Source organism: Megalopta genalis, chromosome 1 (genome assembly GCF_051020955.1).
Source record: "Megalopta genalis isolate 19385.01 chromosome 1, iyMegGena1_principal, whole genome shotgun sequence".
Lineage (NCBI taxonomy): Eukaryota > Metazoa > Arthropoda > Insecta > Hymenoptera > Halictidae > Megalopta > Megalopta genalis.
In genome coordinates, this window is record NC_135013.1 from 13,491,136 (window position 1) to 13,508,838 (window position 17,703).

At 42.5% G+C, this 17,703-nt stretch overlaps 1 protein-coding gene and 1 long non-coding RNA gene across 3 annotated transcripts in view; one reads left to right on the forward strand and one right to left on the reverse strand.

Moving 5' to 3' along the window:
* LOC117228702 (uncharacterized) overlaps nt 1–17,703 on the reverse strand; it is a 720,896-nt gene that overhangs the window by 142,452 nt on the left and 560,741 nt on the right. The gene's annotated exons all lie outside the window — the stretch shown is intronic.
* LOC143259420 (uncharacterized) lies at nt 7,953–16,363 on the forward strand. 2 transcript variants are annotated; one of them, XR_013033275.1, is made up of 2 exons: nt 7,953–8,542; nt 8,616–16,363. It is a non-coding gene; the product is annotated as an uncharacterized LOC143259420 (long non-coding RNA). The 2 variants fall into 2 exon arrangements; XR_013033277.1 differs by having other exon boundaries at nt 8,773–16,363.

Sequence of the window (17,703 nt, forward strand, 5' to 3'; positions counted from 1 at the left end):
AACCCAATTGAAACCCTTGGAGGGCTTCAAGAAAAGTATATGAAAATTGCAAACAGCTTAACTCTGTTTATGATTAATTGGATAATCGAAGCTCTGCTGTACTTGAACAGTCGGCCGTGCTGATGATTTCAGTCGACCAATTGTGGATTGGGAATCGCAGTCAGCGATTTCTAGGAAACCGATTTGCCAACCGGAAGTGAAGAAAAACTGAGCCAATATTTCCCAGGAATCTGACAGCTAAATTAATCGACGGCCGTAAAATGCTGAATGCCTTTGTTGCAGTGTCTCGTCCACTCAGAAACCAAGTGCACGTGCACTTTTGCGGACGACTGTCTATACCTAGATACGTACAGGCACAGGCTCTTTCTATCTTTCCCGAGCCAGCAGCCCTTTTGTCGGATTCCTCGGCGGTCCGCACGCGCGGAAAGCCTCTCTCGAAAAAAACTGCGTGACTTTCAGTTCTGTGCGGAGCACACGGGGAATTCTTCCTTCGTTGCCTGGGAACGTGATGGATAATAAATTGTTTTTCTGGACGGACGGGGCTTTTGACGAGGGGGCGGGCTGCACCGCTCTTGCGAAGATAACGCGTGTCTTGGAGAATGACAAAGGGTTGCCCCGGTCGGAATTCTGCAGAATGTTCGTAGTTCATGCTCCTTTCGGTTTTTGTATCAAAGGGCGTAGCTGTACCGCGGAGTCGAGATGCCCTTGGACCAAATCAAATCGGAGAGAAAATATTCCTGCAGAGAGAAAGAAGAATCGGATTGTCGTACCATCTATTCTAAACGATCGCATATACGAATTCCAACAAATACGACATTTTGCAACTGTCGGGGCACGTATCTCTGAATTTGTTCATTCACAATCCTGGTCGCGAAAGATCAAGAATGTAAACAGTTTCTTGTAGAAGCTTAATCCTTAGCGCTCCGCGCGTTTCTCGAGTACTGCCAACCAGCAACTCCGGCACATTTTTGGAGCGGAGCGCCCGAGATGAAGGAAGTCTTATTTTGAGCGGAAAAGATTACACGTCCTTGCGAATGCATTTGATTTGATTTATTTTATAAATATACATTTTCCTATTGTAAAGAAAAGATGAATTTTCAATTTTGTAATTCACCATGGTGCGATATCTTTGGTAACAATCTCCAATGTGCATTCTGGGTTTACTCGGACAAGTGTCACAGTATTCGCTTTGCCAAATAGAGATACTAGATATTTCTCTCAAGTTTAGAACATTTTCCGCGTAATTGTTGGTTTCCTTTATAATTTCATTTACCAATTCGTCCGTGAAAAATAATTTAAAATATTGTATCGGCTGTTCAATGTTTGTAGGAACTTGTGGTCCAACGACCTATGGCAATACGCTAAAAGGTATTCTATCTGGAATATGTAATTCTTCCGTAACATCGCGCCATTCATCCAAGTCTTGTAACGAATCTTCGCTTTCGCTTTCAATAATTCTCATTCTTCGTCTCTTTGGTAGTATTATTTCGCTACTACCACTCGAAGTGTCAGAATCATTACCAACATCGTCTTCCACAATGTCTTTTAACTCTTCAAAATCAAATACGTCTTCGGTATCGCTCGGCTCTAAATTCTCATCGTAATATTTATTTTTCTCCATGTTGCTAACCATAGAAAAGGTCAAAAAATGGTTGAATCGTAATGGTACAGACTTAGCACGTTTTAACTACAGATAACAATTGCTAACGCCGACGATAAGGTATGCTAAAAAAAATTAGGCTCCGCAGCGGAGCCTTCGGAGTTACGGAACAAATGATAAATGTTTTATTTCTATATCATGTATTCTAATCGTTCAGCCAGCTACGGGATTTTGCGTGTTTAGTTTATAACTGTCATCGTCGAAAAGTCATTTGGTGGGACCATCGTGGCGTCTAGCCCCGGAGAAACATAATTTCATCCTTGCGAGGCAGGTGCTTTTAACGTTTTCGTGACAGACGTTCAAACTCTTATGCATCAATTTATACTACAGATAACAATTGCTAACGCCGACGATAAGGTATGCTAAAAAAAATTAGGCTCCGCAGCGGAGCCTTCGGAGTTACGGAACAAATGACAAATGTCTCCGTAGCGGAGCCTTCGGAGCGCTAAGGGTTAATTATTATCATTTGCGTTTACAGAGCAGCGATCTGCTATCGCAACTATTGTCCTCGATTTTTTAATGTACGAGGCGCAATCAAAAAGTGTCCGGAATTTCTTGAATTTCGCGCACTGTTCGCATCCGAATGAATCACTTTTCTTTGGGAACAAATAAATGTTTCTTGAAATGAATACAAATTCCGGGCACTTTTCGATCGCGCCGTGCACGCTGTATTTCAGAAAAAGATTAGGAAAGTAATTTATTGCGAAAATATGATGACGTTCCGTGGAAACCCGCGGATTACGGCGGAGAAAGTTGCCGTTCGCGGCGACGACGGAAGTTGAACATTAATCTTTTCCATTATGGCATCGTCGCGGCTATTCTTGGGCGTGTTAATGTTTCTTGTTTACCGCAAGCTGGCTTTCATGGAACTTTCGGTGGCGAGAAGATTGAAGACGGAACACACGGGGAGGGCGAGAGCATCCGTCATGCGACGAGGGAATTACGCTCGGTGTGTTTTACGCGAGACGTATCAGTGACGCGACAAATTTAATTCAACGATAATATTTTACCTTCTGCCGGCGCGCGCTCGGTCGCTCGCGAGAGCAAATATCGTCGCTTTCACGCGAGACACTGAAACATACTTGCGAACACGACGCACGAGACACTTGGATAATGCGCGTGCACGTTCACAGGTACAATATTTGCTCCCTCATCGAGGAAATATGACATTTTTGTATATTCAATTTGGAAATTCTCGGCGAATTAACATCAATTTGATTTTATCGAGGAAGCTATTTCCTTTGAGCAATATCTCGCATTTCGCGAGGCGACGCAGTGTTTCAGTATATCGAAGCCGTGAAAGTGTTAAATAAATGAAATTGTATGCAATATTTAACTCTCTCTCTTTAGATGTCTCCTCACGAGGGACATGGCGAAACACGTTGGTAATTATGATACATTCGAGATTAAATACTTTCGTTTCGTAAAATCTGTACTCGTACAATTTTACCTCATATCCTATTTAACACTTCTACGGTGTATCGAGTCGAAATGAACCAGACCGTATGTTAGACTTATATAATCTTTCCATTTACAACCTTACGCAGTCCGTATTGAATCCTGCAAATTTCGTGTATTTTCTTTTATATTTTTGTATTAACCAGTTACCTGTTTTTGAGGAGTACACTCGTCACGAGGAAATGGCCACACTTGGTGTTATAACAAATATATGATATATACATTCATACGAATACATAATAATACTAGAATAAAAACAACGACTTAACTTTTTTATTTCTAATTTTTTTGCCACGATTCGAAGTCAATTTGGAGACCACATGCCACGATTCGAAGACAATTTGGAGACCGCATGCCACGATTCGAAGACAATTCAGAGGCCACATGCTCGAAAGTCATGTACTTAGTAACCTACCGTGTACAGTAAATTCTCCCTAGAACGCCAAATTTCGGGTTACTGTAAATTTCCCTGTGCTTATCCTACGCCTAAGTAATTTATTGGTACGTCATGCTAAGGTTCGACTACGTCATGCTAAGTTCCGACGGAGTCGGTCAAGCGCGTATGCGGCATGCGACGCGCTCTTTTGACTCGAATTCCCGGAAGACACACACAAAATGGTTTGTTTGGGTGTGAGTCAGATAAGAAACGCCGCGGCGCTGCAAGGTTGCATTGGCAGGTACTAGGTACGTGACATTAGCTGTACATTAGCTCCGGGCCATCTAGTAGCTCCCCGGTGTTTCTTATCTAACTCACACCCAAACAAACCATTTTGTGTGTTGTCTTCCGGGAATTCGAGTCAAAGGAGCTGCGTCGCGGGCCGCATTACACGCTCGATCGACTCCGTCGAACCTCGGCATCGACGTAGCAATAAATTACATACAGTGACTCGCATTAATATTCGGACACGATATTATTAGACAAATTATTGCTCCTTTTTACTGTTTATGATAGTATTATCGAATCAATCGTTTTCTCATATAAGAAAGCACTTCTTAAAGTAAATAGGAACATAAATTTTATTTAATTATTGGACATGTTCTTTTGTATAGACTACCGCCACCACAGGGAAATTCACAGCAACCCGAAATTTGGCATTCTAGGGAGAATTTACTGTATATCCTTTTACATATTATTATATATTATTTCACATATCCTTATTTTATAATAAAGTTAAAAACTTTAGTATAAAATATAGTATTATAAGTATTATAGTCCAATTTTCAAAGATACACACTTATCTTCTTCTAGGTCGGCCTATGTGACCCGAACACCATTAGTGAAATTTTTTTATGAACACTGTATATAAGAGAGCTAAATGCTACTTCGCGAAAATAAATATAGCGAGTACACCGAAGCGATTCCGGTTCAAATCAATTATTTGCACTCTCGGACAGAGTCGGAACTTTCGTTGTCTTCCGGTTAGAGTAAGTTGTTTACACCGTGGATCCCTATTCCTCGAGATTCCTTTCCGAACAGTTGAAATTGCGTGCAGTTTGGGGTATGAGATCCGAGGGATGCGACGACCCAGTTAGCTCGACAGATCTACCGAGTGGCATGATCGAAGGGGTGAACGATCGCAGCGCAAACAACGGCCGGGTCCTAGCAGGGCTACCTGTACTTTCCGAACGGCGACTCCATTCATCCTGAAACTCCCGACCGCCGCCACCGCTATTACCCCCCGCGACCCCCTTGCCCAGCAATTAACCCAAGTGCGGGATTCGCAAAAACGGATTTCCCGAAAGCGTGGCGTTAAATTAACGTTTGCCGGCTCTGATTGTCGGCCGATGGCGTCGCTCGACCGGAAATCACAGCTCGAAAGGGTCGATTAAACGACCGCTCGTTGATGACGCCGAACGTCTCGCTTTGTGCCCGGTTATTCTTACCACGTGGCCGTTTGACGAGAGGGAAACCCACCATCCTCGATCACGATCGATCGCCCCTCCCCGGCACTCCCCCGTTCGCGATTCTCGATCGAAAAGGTTAAAGGCCCTCGCCGTCTCAATGACTAATTTTCGTTGGATCTCGAGAGCTTTTCACTGGAACACACAACTGGCCGTGACCAGTTCGCCGTGTGGTGGTTTATATAAGTAATGTCTCCCAAACTGACGCTCAGATTGCGCACAAAAATGGACAATTTGGGAAGAGGAGATACGATTATTCGAGCCTCACAGTTTGTTTTTATATTTCTTGACAATTCGTAACTAAGAAAACAAACCACAAGGCTCGAATAATTGCATCTCCTCTTCCCAAATTGTCCATTTTTGTGGACAATCTGAGCGTCAATTAGAGAGACATTACTGTATTCAGTTTCTTTTTATTTCTTCGATTGGAAACTCGCTGTGCTTTTCGCGAAATGGCTACAGATTTCCTCATAATATTTGTTCTTTCCGAAAATGAAGAGTTGTTAAAGAAATGGGTATGTTAATTTGTTTTGAATATTTATTATTTAGGAGTATGGAGGCTTGTTTAACCGTTTGACTGCTGACGCTATCGCGCTCTTCTTATGTTGTGCCAAAAATGCGAAGAGCGCGATAGCGCCCCTGATTTTTGTATGCCAAGACTGCGGAGAGCGTAATAACGCTGCTCTAAATCACTAGAATTTGTGCTTATTACCAATTTTATTCGCAAAATTAATTAAAACAAATTTATGTAAACAAGTGGTATTTTTTAATTGTTGTTGTTGCAAAGCAATACAAGTGAGTTTATTGTATGAAAAGTGTTTTACATTTTTTCCCATACACGCGCAATTAGTGCCGCAGTTTTGTCATATGTCCGAAAAAATACGCCAGCAGCCAAGCGGTTAAGAAATAAGTATGTTAATTTAGCTCGCCCCGAATGTTTATTCTTTAAGAAAATGAAGACTTGCTCAAGAGATAGGTATGTTAATTCAGGTTGCTCGGGCGGATAAAACAAAGCTGAATATATGAGAGCTTAGGTACTAATGAGTAGAGTGCGGATTTCATAAATTTATGACACGAACGCGTAGCTCGAATGCAGAACAGTACAAACATTTAAAAAATTTTAAAATTATATCATATTATTCCGAGCTTGTTAACACTTTACAGACTGGTCGCGTAAATTTATGTTTTTTGTCAGATAAAATCGGTAACAATGCATATTAAGCTACTTACATTTCTATTTGTGCATTAATTGATTCTTCATAATGATAACAACAGTAGCAGTTTCTCAAAATTCCGCATCACGGCAACAGAGTATTATTCGTCGCAGCAGCCAACGTAACAAACAACTTGCATGCAGTACACTCAATTGTCGAGCTACTCAAATTTTATTAAATTAAAGAATTGACCTAAATCGTTTAACCAATCGCTAACAACACGGTCACGGAGCCGCAGGAAAATACAATTAAGAAGGGGGTACAAGGGAGCCGCGGCAACCGCAGAGAATTTTCCCAACCTAATTCGTCCCCCACCATAAAATCTTCCGAATAAAACTGTGAACAAAATTTGCTTAACCCGCCCCGCAACCCTAATCTCGAGGGACGTCACGGATCCACATGGCAGGTCCTAAAGCCCTAAAGGGCGGGATGGATATCCAGGAAGGGGCGGTTGAATAAAAAGGATTTATTTTGGCATCGGCGGTCGTTGTACCTTTATGTAACGGCGCGAAACCAAATCCTTCTCTTTCTTCGTTGACCCCCGCCCTGCCCCCTCGACCCGCCGTTTCATCAACCGCCCTCGATCTATACGTATACAGGGTGGCCCATTAAAATCGAACCAGTCGAATATCTTGCAAGCGGTTAATGACACGCATACAGTTAATTTTCACAATTTTTTCATTATTTTTTTCACGATTTCATTCGTTTCTCATGTTTTACCCGAGAAAAGAAATTCCAGAAAAGTAAAACAGCGTGCTCAACGAAGTCGTGAAAAGGTGAAACTTGATAGCCACAGTTGCTTCTCGTACTTTTCGGATCGTGAAAACGCTGCAAATTGATTAATCGAGATTTCGACTTTTGCGTCATCGCTGCGCGAGCGACGGAATTATTTGCATAGATATGAATGTTAATTTTCCCGCCGAGCTATTGCATCTTCGTGATATCGCCAGGATCCGAGAAATGTAGGAATATTGAAAAAGTAACCGATGTTATGCAACTCAGTTTGTCAACGTTTATTTTCATGAAATAAAGTGTATTATAATCCTTACGCAATTTTTGAGATCGAGTCGTGGCAGTCAGTCCAAGTGTTAATTTCATCGTACCTGCCGCAATGCGGAGACGAATGTTCAAGCTTGTGCAAAGAATTACATAACTCGGAAAACTTCCGTACACGCTCTGATACACAACGAAAAGAGTATCCCGAAGCGCCGTACAGCATCTCGATCGGCGGAGCCCGATAATTCATTTCTACGGTGTGACGTAATCACGGGGCGGCTTCTTACGGAGATCAGCGAGCCGTGCAGGCGTGCAACGAGCAATAAAAAGAACCCGGTGCAATTTAGATCGTTACCGTTAATCGCGTGACACCGTGAAGTAAGACTGATAAGGCGGCCATTGCGTAAGCGAGCCGAACAGCGCGTCGCGTCGCGCCGCGCGAGATCGCCGTGTAATCGAACAGCTGTCGCTTAAATGAATTTTCATCGCGATAAACCTCTCTCTCTCTCGCTCTCTCTCCCTCTCTCTCTCTCGCTCTCTTGCTCTCTCTCTCTTGCTCCCTCTCTCTCACTCTCTCCCTCCCGGAACAGATCGCTGGTCAGGGAGAGGAAGATCGATAATAGAATCGTGCTAGAGAGAAAGAGAGAGAAAGAGAGAGAGAGAGAGAGAGAGAGAGAGACATAGCATTTGTGATCGGACGATAACGCTTAACGACAGTTCGTTAAAGACTGCCGCGCGTATCGGGGCTGTGGATCTCGGACTAATCCATAGATCGGACGTCGATCGACCCTTTCGATCGCAGGACAAGCCTTCGACGAGCCCGTCGCGGCGCGTAATTCGCAGAAAGTCAACAGCGAACCGATTTCTTCGTGTCGTGCTAATTGGCCTGAAATTAGCGATCGCTTCGAGACGGATCGCTAAGGGATTCGACGGCTGATTCGTGTGAATGCACCTGGTTGTAAGAGGAGAAGGGCTGTAGATACTAGGAAATAAATATTACGTTAGCAATTAGTGCCGATGGGAATATTACGTGCTACGATCGAGGTTATATACAACGTGTTCATTGTGTTGATCAATCAGACCGATGTCGGAAGTTTTAATTCTTAAAAGGGTCTCCAGAATGGACATCGGAGACGTCAATAAGTCGATTGATCAACTTGATATGCGGCTTGAAGGAATCGGTCGTGAAATAAGAAAGTTGATTTTAGATCTAGAAACAGGTATTACGAATACAAAATACATAATTAATAACACCCTAAACATACGGAATCGTTCGGCAACGTTTCTATACTTCTGGCTCTAACTATGCAAGGTAAGAAAACATTTTCGTGTGATCGAGCTCTACTTACAAATATTTTTAGCATAGAAATTGTATCAATCTCAAGGTACCGACTTCATCTTTGAAAAACTATTATGAAATTCACAAGAATCTTGAAAATCCTGTCTTTCTATAAGTAAAATACAACTTCTAAGAAACGAGAGAAAATACTTTTCGTGTGTCCACATTTCCCGAATTAATCTACAAAATTCTATAAAATCCAGAAATCCTCCAGTTTCTATAAACACCGTTAATGAACCTACTGAAAAATTAACCCGTTCCCAAGAGCATTCTGCCACGCCGATCCCCGACTAACAAAGAAGACGTTCGTCGAACGGGCCGCGAGGAAAACGACGTGGCCGCAGAAAGAAGAGAGCAGTTTGAGCCGAGGGAGCCGGTAAGGGGGTCGGGACGATAAATCAAAGAATTTTGATCCTCGCGGCGAGACACTAATGCCCGGTTAATCCCGTCAAGGCTGTTCGGAGGGTAACGAGACCGCGCGGAATATAAAACATCTAAGAACATCTCGTTCCCGAGAAGGACGTCGAGAATGACAAAGAGGACTGAACCGGACAGAAAAAGAGGAAAACTGCCGCACAGCGATACAGTAATGTCTCCCTTACCGACGCTCAGATTGTCCACTAAATTGTATAATTTGGGAAGAGGAGATACGATTATTCGAGCCTTGCGGCTCGTTTTTATAATTGTGGACAATTTATAACTATAAAAATAAACCGCAAGGCTCGAATAATCGTATCTCCTCTTCCCAAATTGTCCATTTTTGTGCGCAATCTGGGCGTCAATTAGAGAGACATTACCGTACATACTCCGATAATCTAGGGAGAGCTAATTTTCAATTACTATTGTTTTCGTTCTTTCATTATACTTAGAATGCCGATTTACAATCATTATTAACACGACTTAGCAATTTCATGTAAAATATACATTATTTTATATGAACACGTTTATAAATATAAACATGAAAAAAACTGTCCTGATCAAAACGATAGGTTGATGTGAACGGTTAACACGCATCAGTAATCATAGTCTGATGCGGCACGAAAAATAGTAAAATTTTCAAATTCGCAAATAGACATAAACTTTCTCTGAATTTTCTAGCAATTAAGACTTCAATTCAGATGTTCAGTGGAAATCGAAGACAATATTTGTCCACATAAAGAAGTTTTATTTTTTGAAACATTGGTATATAATTAAAAGTTCATCGACTTTGTTCGATTAAATTTTTCAAGCTATCATACGTATATTCCATGTAAACAAATTTTTCAATAATAAATATTAAAAATGCACCTCGGAGAGTGAAATAATTACAGGAATAAATTCAATAACAATCAAAGTACAAATCCAAACGTTCTGCCTATGAAACAGTGTCAGTCAACCAATTAATTTCTGAGATTACGCTTCAGACATACGTATCTTATTCGAGTGCAATATAATATTAAGAATAATACTGATTTCCCGAAATATTTCTTTCAAATAAAGGGTAACGTCAGGGTGAGAAGCCGGTTGTTTTTCGGGCGAGCATAAATCCGACGTCGAAGTTAGTTGAAGATCGCCGCGACGTCGGCCGTTCTCGTCAGCTGCGCTTAGGTCCACCCTGTGGCCTAAGAGGGGTGACGTTAGGTGCACCGTCGTCGGCGCGGCGTCCCGAATATTTTTCTCCGAGCCGGGAGAAGGAATCTCATTAATTCGGCGAGCGGGACAACGGACGTCAAAACTTTCCTCGAGGAGGACGCGAGGAAACTTCGGATCGGCTCCGCCTCCGCGTCGAGGGAGGACGGCGAGGGCTGAAGGCGCGCAAATGCATTCTTTCCGCTAATTTTCTTCCGGCGGTAATTGAATCCCGGTTACAGGGAGCCGTAATGAGCGCGAGATATCTCGGGCTGCGACGGTCCCTTTGCGCGAGCGACATTATTGCCTCCATTCTCGATATTTCCGTGTAACTCGTTTACTTTTGTATCGGCGATGTAATTTGCGAGCCCCGGCAAGATGGCCGATCCGATTCGCTCGGCCGTTCGATTGAAATATCGGAGTTTTAATAGCGTTTTAATGCCGCGGCCGCGGCGAGAGACCGAGCCGGCTTTGTTCCGGGGCGTGTTCGTGATTGCGTGCGCGAACGCGATGGAAATCGAGGTGGCTGGTCAAGGCTGGCTCCACGGGCTCGAAACGAGGCAGAAATTGTTCTTATGACCGCGATTATAGTCCGCGGGGCCGAGGTGCGAGCGCGCTGCAAACTGTGAATTAGAATGGGAGCCTCGAATGGGGCGAACCCGAACGGCCTGGGACTGTTAACTTCCTCCTGGATGTGTTGCACTCGGCCGAATACTTATTGCGTAGTTTGGTAGATTAATAGTGCCAGGTAGCCCTCGTAAAATTAATTGGAAACTTTAGGGAGCGTGCCTTCGATGGGCGGGGCTTCGCTGCTCTCGGATTCTACGATGTTGAAACAGGTATGCAGAATTTTTATCTAAATACCATCGCGATTCTTTCATGTTAAATTGAATCATGATGCTTATTGTGCGGCTTGTTGCATTCAGGAATGCATGATTGTAGGCGAAACTAGATAGCGATCTACTACTGGCACCCTAACAAGCTCCATTGTATTTTCTCTGTACGCTGTATGTAAATATTTAGTTAAGTCGTTTAGTTAATGTGCAAGTGTAGGTAGAAACGGATAGAGTGTCAGCTTTGTTCAGATTTCAGAAAAATGCCTGGTAGGCGTGGCTTCGGTGCCCTCGGTGTCTACGATGCTCCTCGACCCACGGATCCGTTGCGTTCGCTTGAATTTATTTATTACGCGGTTTACCAGATCTATAAATTCGCCGGAACTGTCGTAAAATTAATTGGAAACTCCAATGGGCGTGGTTTCGTTGCTCTCAGATTCCAAGATAATGCTTCCACTGGTTCGACTGTTTAACCTTTGGACTGCCGGCAGGATACCATATGGAGCCACTAATATCGTACGGTATGGTGAACAATACGTGATTCGGTTTGCGAGAAAAATTGTTTATGATGTAGTCTACGCCATTATAGTCGAAGATATTAGGTTACCTAAGTATTTGGTAATGAAACCAATGAATGAACCTCGACTACTCTTAGTCACCAAAATTTGATATAATATTAACCAGTTAGCTGTGTTTAACGAGTTTGCTCGTCATGGAGAAATGACAATATTTTGTGACACGACGAGTATACTCGTCGTGCGTAAGAACTAGTGACCATTGGCTATTTAAATTGTAATTTTAAGGAAAACAAAAACATATTCTCAAATTTCAAGACGTTTAGAATATTTTTAGGCGAATCCTGCACGAAGGTGTTTACATTGTTATAAAAATAAGATTAGAAAAGAATCACGATATCGGTGTTCGACGTGCAAAGTGCTAATATATATCGTTCCTTGCTTCCTTGCTTGCTTTTCTTTAACTTTTATAAGTATTTGATTTTTTCTGCGTTTTTCGTTTATTATATATGTAGTATATGTTAATGTTAAGTGAATGAGTAAATATTAATAATAAAATTATTAATTTTATAAAATAAAACCGTCTTTTTGATCCAATATTTTAACAGCAACGCTTACATTGTGTTTGACGAGTATACTCGTCGTCGCTTGATTCTCGCGACACATATAGGTGCGCGCTCTGAAATGAAGGCGCCACAGCTAACTGGTTAATAGCTCCACATGTTCTTAATGTCCCAAAGAATTGCAACTTTGCGGCCGCTTGCAGACAAGTGACCGTTCAGATCAGATAAGCGCGAAGTAGACGATGAGTATCCAGTCGAATGAAGCGATTTCGAAGCTCTGTTTCCAAGGATTGATTGTTCACTTCGAGAGTCTTTAACAGCTGCGATTCTCAAGCCGATACCGCGCTATGAATTTATCAAAGAACGAAGATTTATCGAGGAGCGTTTTACGAGCATGATCGCGTACCGCGATTAAATTCAGCACGGTGTACAACAGCGTTCTACGGCGAGCGCCGCTCGAAGGGGAAGAGTACGGCGCCGATAAGAGATGATATTCAATTTTGACACAAAGCTGACTGCGGCGGGTAACAACCGCGGCAAATTAAATCCGTCGAACACGACCGCGAATTCCGCCACGGATGCAGCGATGCATTGAATACAGTTATCCAAGGCGTGGAAGATAGAATCGGCTGGAGCGGAGTGCAGCCCAGAGATCAACGATCTCGCGGAACGGCCGAGGCGTGGTTGATGGATAATGAAGACGAAGGTGCAAAGGTCCGCCACGGCCAACCGTGCAATTACATTATCGATGTATTAAACGCCGATCACGGATGGGGAATAGCTCTTTCTCTTGATCCGTGAAACACTCGCGACCCCGACCGAAATGAAGATGCTGGAGTCCGAAGGCGAGAGACTGTGAAACCACTGGCTGCCACCTGACCGACGATTCTATGTGGAAACACCGATCGCGAAGCGGAGCAACAACTTCTCGCGTCGGAGCTTGGCGATATAGAAAATTAGATTTATCTTTTTAATTTCTAAACTTTCTGCTTCAGAAATATCATTGGCAATTTTTAGGACAAAATCGGATAGAGAGTGTCAGCTACTTCTAACATATCATAGCGCGCTGTTATATAGGGTGTCCCAAAAATGTCTCGCAATCCGAAAGTGGCGGGTTCATCAGGTCATTTGAAGCAGCTTCTTCCTTTATAAAAATTTTCTCAGATGCACCGTTGACGAGTTATTAACGAAAAACAGTGACCAAGAAAACGTGAACGAGTACGGCTGACGCGAGGCGGCCCAGCCAACCAGCGCACGAAGCCCAGTTCCGCTCATTGGCTCGGTCGCCTCGCGCCAGCTGAGTTGGGATTCGACCGCCTCGACCGCTGGCGCCGTTGGCTCGGTCGCCTCGCGCCAGCTGAGCTCGCCTCTCATTGGTCGCTGTTTTTCGTTAATAACTCGTTAACGGTGTCTCGGAGAACATTTTTGTAAAGGAAGAAGTTGCTTCGAACGACCTGAGGAACCTGTAACTTTCGGATTGCGAGACATTTTTGTGACACCCTGTATTTTGGCCTTCCTCGATGCGTATGTTTCTTTTTATTCTATTTTCTACACTTTTACTTGTACGTGCAATTAGTCCTTGTTTTATATGTACGGTAATTTGGAATGCGAGATCTGAATAATAAAAGAAGAAAAGGCATTGTTAGGGAAACATCTAGAAAAGTTATGATAGGAGTTCCCAACAGAATTGACCTGTTCTGGTATAAAAATTGAATCATTTAAATAAATATATGCATACAATAAACATGAATTCTATTTTCTTAAGAAATTATTCGGAACCCATAAATACTTCTGAAACCTAATTCTAAGTAAATTTAAGTTTTCGCAGTGGTTCTGTAACACTGGCTCGATTAATACGTAATGAAACAGTAATTAACGCGATACTTGTTAGACACTTATCGTTAGAACAGGAAGAACTATAAAATACGAGTATCGATGTTTCGCGATAATTGTTGGTATTTTTTTGGAGGCATTCAGAAAGCGATTGCTTCTTAACGAGAAAATAAAGCAGCGGCGTTGGTAAATTTTCTCACGAGTCATTCCCCGATAGAAATCGGACCTAAAAATGTTCTCAAGAATCCGGTGAGTCAACAGAAAATATTATTGCACGTCTATCACATAATTTTTCCACGCGCACTCGCTGTTGGTGCCCCGCCTGTTAGACGAGACAGCCGGCTTCGCGTCATTGGAACGGCGATTTCGAGGACGTTATGTCAACAGGAAGAGAAACCGATTTCTGTCGATGATTGTGCGCTGGATAAGCGTCGCGTAATGTGGAAAAAAAAATCGATTTTTATTATTCCGAGCGGCGATTGCGTGACCGATTTCACTCCCGCCTTTATTTCCCGGCTCTACAATGAAGCATTGAACGCGGCTCGGCGAACGCAGCGGGAAAGTTTCGAGTATGACAAGCGAGAAGGATATACAGACCGGTTCAAAGATCAACGATGACTCTGCTCGATACCGGATCGACAACCCCGTCGGTGTACATACTACCGACTACCCGGTGCACACACCGAGCTCCTTCACACAACTGCAACCGGTTGTCCAGATGTATTTTATAGCTTATTGTAAAGCTATCCGACTTCCTGAATAACCGAAATAAGACGACCGTGAGTCGATTACCTCGGCGACCCTACCGGTTTCACTTATGGCTTATTGGAACGATTATATTCGGAGTACTGTTATGATCGTAATGACGGTTAATTGGCCTTGTGTATCGTAGCGTCGCGTGTGCACGTCGCTATCGGGATCTCCGGCCGAATAAATCCAAGCGTCCCGTTGAATTATGCAGCACGAGGACGAGCGATTCGTCGATTAACCGCGGAAAAACAATGGACGGCTGTGCGCCGCTCGGATCGACCGAGCTGACCAGAACAAAGAGTCCCCTGTGCCAAGGATGACTCGGATGATGACGCCAGCGATCCCGATATCCTGCACACTTCCGGAATTTTCGCGATTTTGCACACGTTCTTTGTGGTCGCGCGATTCGATTCATCGTCGGTCTTAGAATCATCCGAATTATTTGGTCGATGCAGGGAATGCGACAGTCATGCAGATATTTATACAACATACAGTGACTCGCATTAATATTCGGACACGATATTGTTAGAATGTGATCTAGTTTTTATCGATGGTATTATGGACAAAATGAAGTATTTGGACATTTAAAAAAAAAATTTAATTACAAGTGCTATAAATATGGGTATACGTACAGTTTTAAGTTATATCAGTACAATGATCCTAAACACAAGGCCAGGATTGTACAGGAATATTTATTATACAATTGTCCAAAAGTACTGCATCCTCCTCCTCGATCGACTGATTTAAATCCGATTGAAAATTTATGGGATCAATTGGACCGCAAAATTCGTACAACACCTACAAGGACAACAACAGAGATAAAACAACGTTTGTTAGACGAATGGAAACGGATTTCGCCGGATTATTTAAATAAAATCATCTATAACATGTCCAAGCGATTACATGAGGTTATAAAACAAAAGGGTCAACCGACAAAATATTAATATTATGATAACATGATTAAAAAGATTTTCATTTTATATGAAATTAATGTAATTCATTCACTGTCCGAATATTTTTGAGACGTTAAATTTTGTCGCAATCTTGTTTATCGCTTATTACACGAAAGAACATGTGCAATAAATAAACAAAATTTATGTTTCTACTTACTTTAAGAAGTGCTTTATTATATGAGAAAACAATCGATTCAATAATACTATCATAAATAATAAAAAGGAGCAATTACTAGGTCCGTATTTTTTGCTATCGGTTTGGCAATTAGGTAGGCACTAGTCATTATGGTAAAACCTTCATCATGCTCCTTCATTTATCAAATGACTTTTCCATTGTGGGATTTTTATAGATGTTCTTTCAATAGATACATTAAATTCCAAGAAAGAATTTTTAAAAGTCAATATGCAATATTTAAAATCGACAGTTATGCTAGCGTTCCCGTATATGGCTAGTTTGTAAATAAAACGTTTTTCTCGGCGGATACAATATTTATTTTTTCAAGCTTGAGTTTTCTGGATAATATTTCTCTCGATATTATTTGGACGAAGAATTTGACGAAACAAAATTATTAGAACGAATGTTTGTAGGAGTCAAGCTGTTAGAATGAACACTGGAGTAAAATAAAATTGCTAGAGCAAATAACAGGTCTGAATGAAATGTTTAGAATAGATACTAGGTTAGAATAAAACTGTTGAAAGACCGAACATTGGAGTGAAATAAAATCGTTAAAACCAATAACAGATCTGAATAGAATTTTTAGAAAACTGCCAGTTGGAATAAACATTGCGGTGAAATAAAATTGATGAAAAAAATGATTGAAGCAAACAGTAGCACGAAATAAAATTCATGCTCTAAATAATGGATCATCCTTTAGGAGATAATGTGTATGTACCAGAGAGATTTTTATATCAAATATGTAAAAAAAAAATTTACTTCACAAAAATTCATTGAAATATTTTCACAAAAAAATCGTCGCGTCTATTCTTCCAAAATTTCCTACCAGATTTTACGGTTTTATTGATTTTTGCCACGTATATGGCGGTGGTTAAAATAAAACTACTAGGATGTTTAAAAAAGATCGCAGCACAAACTGGATCCAGCTTACATCCTCCACCGGTAAAAAAAAAGTGATTCGAACAACGAATTAAAATAAAATCATTGTAACGAACAATAAATTGCGAGCAGGGTGGAAACTGTAGGCAATTGGTGGGCGTCAGGAGACGTCGTTGGAAATCGTCGTGTGCAGGAAAGGGGGATCGGGAAGGAAACGTGTCAGCCGGCCGTCAGCCGTTATCTTTAGAAATTGTTTAATTGCTGTCCCCGTTTACGTTTCTTGAAACGAGAGGTGAATTACGAAGTAAACTGGGGCGCGTCTTTGCCCACGTAGTTGAAACGTAGACCGTTCCGGAGTCCGGGCGCGGAAAACCAACTGCGAATGAAACACGTCGTCACCGACCCCTTCTCCACCCTCTTGGCCCTCTAACAAGCGAATTAAAATAAGCTCGCGCATATAACGTACGGGGGCGGGCCCGAGCTCTCTCTCGCGAGCATTCAGCTCCAGCTCGCGGGTGCTTTTCATGCCTCGTATCCCTTTTCGCACAACCTTCCTCCTTTTTCCACCGGTCGTTCCTTCTAGCCCCGTTTTTTCTTTCTTTCTCGTCTTATTTTCCACCTACGGGCTGCGCAAAGCCAGCCAGCCGGTTCGCCGACCGCGTATCTCTAGCGTTTCCTTGAGAAATGTGGCGCGTCCTTCATCTTTACGGTACCCGGGGCTCAACGGCGTATTCAGTTTGACGGGACGCTCTCGCGAGTTTGTTCTATTTAAGCAGCCTAAATTATTTTCGTACCCGCGAATCTGGGGTTCACGCCTGCGGATCTTCTTCTCTTTCTCTGCCTCTCTCTCTCTCTCGCGCGCGCGCGCTTTCTCGCTCTCTCGCTCTCTCCGGCTCTCTCGCTCTCTTTCGCTCTCTCCCGCTCTCTCGCTTTCTCCCGCTCTCTCGCTTTCTCTCGCTCTCTCTCGCTCTCTCTCGTTCTCTCTCTCTTTGTCTGTCTGTTAATCTCTCTCTTTCTCTCTCTCT